Here is a 4,415-nt window from a genome sequence, read left to right as displayed (position 1 = left end):
AAAAGCCCGTTATTATAATAGTTTAAAATAATTAAAGAAATACTATAACTATATATTATAACAATTAAGCATAAGTAGTCATATAAATAATTATAAAAGTATCAATAAATTGAGTTAAAAATAATTTTTATATATTTTCCAACTCCATTGAAATTTGTCCCTAGTTTTTGTCAGCACCGTCAGACATGAAAAGAATGTAAAAAAAAAATCAGGCATTATTGGGGGCACCAGAACTTCTGAGGACCCCATGACCACTTCCTTTCTCTTCCTTTGCTAGGAGGGCTAGTTAGCTCTGGTTAGCTTATGTTATTCTTTAGTTTTTTCTTATTTTTATTCCTAAGTTTGTCACAACCATGATGTGTCAACACCATAACTGACAATTTACWAAACTTTGATGAAATTTTGTGAAATAAAAGCTTCATTTTGGTCAAATGTAAAGATTTAATGGACCTGATGAACTACAATATGGCCTCCTTCAGAATAACATCATATAAATTGAGGTAGTTTGGCATTTCGTCAACTCCGTCAGATGTCAACTTCATCAGTTTTTGGGACTCTTTCAGTGAAATTGTTGTCAAATCTCACTTAAATGTGCAATTAAGTCATTTTAATGTATTTTACATAAATTGCATTACTTCACATGTACCACGTTTTTCATTTTACTCACTAGTTTGTCATCACCTTCAGTTCTGGGTCAACTCCGTCAGATGGATTTTTGTTGTTTTTTGTTTTAAATAATATTCATTTTGTTTCTTGAGAAGCATTTGTCTGTAAAATAAGTAAAAATATCACTAATAGGGTATTTTAAAAATCATTTTATATTTATTTTTGTCAGATGATAATGACAAAGTCCTGGGTCAGGTCAATTAAAAACTTAAATTTTTAAAAGATTTTTGCAACTGGGAGCCGGTACCTTAGCATCTTTACATTTTCAAAACTTTATTTGTCATATTTGCATACATAAGGTTGAGAAATAATAATAAAAAATATGGGAAAATTAAAACCCATTTTGTCCCTATTCTCAAGAATCACTGAGGAAATAACATAAACTCCCACTGACCGTCACCAGGAGCGCCATTGATGAAGACAGCTGTGGATATTTAAAACTGGAGTTAGTGTTTTGTCTATGTTTTAGTCCCTTTATGATTCTTTATATTTAATAAATACTCACGGTCACCACAGGTCAGAGCCATCATGGAAAAGACCAGGAGGAACACAGCCAACAACTTCATGATGGAGACGATGCAGATTCACAGTCTGAAGACGAATCAAAATAAATCAAACATGTTAAGAAAATTCAAACAATGGCACAAAAAAGATGAGCAGAAGTTTGATCAGCAAACCTGATGCAGAACGATCCGTCTTCTTGGAGAGTCAGCACCTTTAGTTCTTACTGCTGATCCACTGGATATTTATAGAGACTCTAATCTTGCCACCTACACAAGATAAAGAAAATAAATTCCACAGAAATGAACTGATAAATCACGTTTGGTTCAACAGGAACTGAAAGTGTTGCAACTAAATCCTACACTTTGACACTATTGGTTTCTCTCTAGTCTTTGTTTTTATGTGCATTTTGACAAAACTCAATCCAACCACAGCCTGCAATAGAMTTGGCCTAATCAGCCAAACATTTTTGGATTATTATTTTTTGAGTCATAATCTTTAAAATGACTAGAAATAAGGTATTTAAATATTTCCCTCTTTCTGTGATGTCAGGAAGTGGCAGAGTTGCACCATTAGTTGTATTTTTCACATCTTTATAATAGTGTGGTTTTCACACATGAAAATCACAAAATGCARTGATGACCTTTGCATTGTAATGTCCAGACATCTGGGGGTTTTAACACTTTGACTCAAATCAGGATCAGGTTGTTACAAAACAAACAGATAAGCAGCCGTTTCTCTCTGAGCTGGAAACAGAGCTGCTGGTCAAACCTGGGTCACCTGCGTTCTGCCTCACCTCCGTCACACCACTTCCTGACAATCACACAGCTTATCTATATCTCAGAGCTTGTTATGGCCTTTTGACTCAATTCCCAGATATTTAAGAGTCAAATGGTCCAAAATGACCTTCTTACAGTTTGATATATTCTGATCTCTTCCTCCTCTTTTATGTTTTCTATTCTCACATAAGAGAATAATTTATGTCAAATATATTTGACACAATTTATGTCAAATACATTTGACATTAATTTATGTAGAAATTATTTTATGGACAATTAGAAAAAGACAATTGCTCTTGGGGGGCCCCTGGTGGCCGTGGTAGGTACCACGCCGTACAGCGTGCAGAGCATCCAAAAGTCCAAATCTCTGGAAGAAGATGAGGTAACAAGACAATGTCTCAAAAAAGGATTTATCCTTCAGGGAGGGAGAACAGAGGAACAACTGAAACAAGCTAAAATAAAGGTTTGTTTTAATATGTCTTAATGTAATGTTTATCAAAAAGATCTGTGAAGCTGTTCATAGGCTTGTTTTGCCTTGGGCTTAACCCAGCCCTAAAGGACATTAAAGAGATTGGTTGAAAAGAGATTAAAAGATATTGGTTGAATTGAAGTTGGGAAATTTATTACATTGAATTAAACATTTTTTATAGCAGGCACCTGACTTTTTTTTTTTCTTTTCCTCTCTGTCTTTTATTGGCTGAACTACGACGTCGTCTGTGTTTCTGTGCTTTGTGTACAAAGTAAGCAATTTTAGTTTGCTTACTGATGTGGACTGTGGTGTTTTGAATCTGAATGCCTCTAGCTCTGTCTCTGTGTGTTTGTGTGCGTGCTTGGCTGCGGGTTGCTTCGTTTCTGTATCCACAGAAGCGTGGTTCCACCGTCTATTTGTTTCTAACTTTGTGTCTGTCTTCCGCCGTTGTATGTTCCACCACGCGCTGCTGTCTGTCTGTGTCTGCGTTGTGTTGAGGGTGTGCAGAAGAAATTTGTGTTTCGTTACGTGTTATGTGTTTGTTTGTCTTGTGGATGTTGTGTTGATGGATTGTGAATGAGAATATGTTATGAAATATTATCAAATGGTTTTGCTGGATGTTATGTTTCTGTTAACTCATGCTTATGTGGGACAGACATTTCTTCTCTCCTCAGCTAACCGATCTTGCAGTCCTTTGTTTTCCACAGCAGGGGGACTGAGTGACCATTCCATTTGCATTTTGGGAGTTCTTAAGTTGTTCTGTTAACACTGACATTTGCAGCTCAGTTTTTCAGGATTTTTGGATTTTGATATGAATTTCTTTTGAAATTGTGTTTTATGTGGAATTGTCAAGTACAAAATAACAGATTTACAAATGTTTCTAATTTCTCAGCAAGGGACATGACACTGACTCCAACACTTTTGGCTTCAGGTCCAGGCCGGAGCAGTGGAATGGTATCATTGCATATTTTCTATACTCATGTCACATTTACAATCACTTCAAGTCCTAGGTTTTCTGACACTTGATGGAACACCCTCACTGATCAGAACAAGGAAGCAGAAACAAGGAAAATCTGAAAAATGTTTGTCTACTTGACAGTGTTTTCCAAACTGTTAATGTAGGACATGATGGAACACTAATGACTGAATTTGTTTCTTGTAGAAGGATCTCCACACATAGTCAATACATTTTGTTATTGAACAATTACTAAGGTCAGTGAAGATAGGATGACAGACTCTGTTCCAGTACTCCGACCAGCTGATGCCCCCATCAAACAACAATTGACTACAACCTGGTGTAACGGAGAATATTCAGCGCTGGACGCAGGACAACTTCACAGCCAGATGTTCATCTGGATTTCTTTCATTCTACTCTTCTTTCGATGTCATCAAATTGGAAAAGATGGAACGTCCTCTTTGTTAAACTCATGAAAATATGGGCACAATAATCCCCAAAGGTGAGCATCGGTCACTCAGGTGACGACCCTAAGTTCAAAACTATAAGAAAAATGGGCTACTGGAGTCCAGAGGATCGTCTTTGTTGTTTCTCCTGTTTCCAAGTTTCCATCTTTTATCTACGACTTGCCAATGTACTCATATTTACTTCAAGAAGCATCAAGGAACACAGAGACACAAAATGAAGATATGTTAAAAAAAATGTACAAAACTATTACTAATCAATTCTGTCTTTCACAGCAACTGGAGGTTTATTGATGGTTTGTAAGTATTTTATATGCAGTATATTGTGTCTAACTTGCTCATTCATTTCATGGATAATTTTGGACAAATATTTGTGTATCATCCTATTTACATCAGGAATATTTGATTGAATTTTCTAAAACATAATCTAAAACATAAACTGAATCTAAAACATGATTCAGGAAGAGCAGTGTGGTTTTCGTCCTGGTCGTGGAACACTGGACCAGCTCTACACACTCAGCAAGGTCCTGGAGGGTGCATGGGAGTTCGTCCAACCAATCTACATGTGTTTTGTGGACTTG

The 4,415-nt window shown here is 36.2% G+C and overlaps 1 long non-coding RNA gene across 1 annotated transcript; it reads right to left on the bottom strand.

The window, feature by feature from the left end:
• Positions 1-1,038: 1,038 nt before the first annotated feature.
• On the bottom strand, positions 1,039-1,402 carry LOC103480871 (uncharacterized). Its single transcript, XR_536195.1, has 3 exons — positions 1,344-1,402; positions 1,172-1,257; positions 1,039-1,090 (listed from the first exon to the last, which is right to left on the bottom strand). It is a non-coding gene; the product is annotated as an uncharacterized LOC103480871 (long non-coding RNA).
• Positions 1,403-4,415: the final 3,013 nt, after the last annotated feature.

Source organism: Poecilia reticulata, linkage group LG18, assembly GCF_000633615.1.
Source record: "Poecilia reticulata strain Guanapo linkage group LG18, Guppy_female_1.0+MT, whole genome shotgun sequence".
NCBI lineage: Eukaryota > Metazoa > Chordata > Actinopteri > Cyprinodontiformes > Poeciliidae > Poecilia > Poecilia reticulata.
This window is presented reverse-complemented; position numbering and strand designations above follow the sequence as displayed.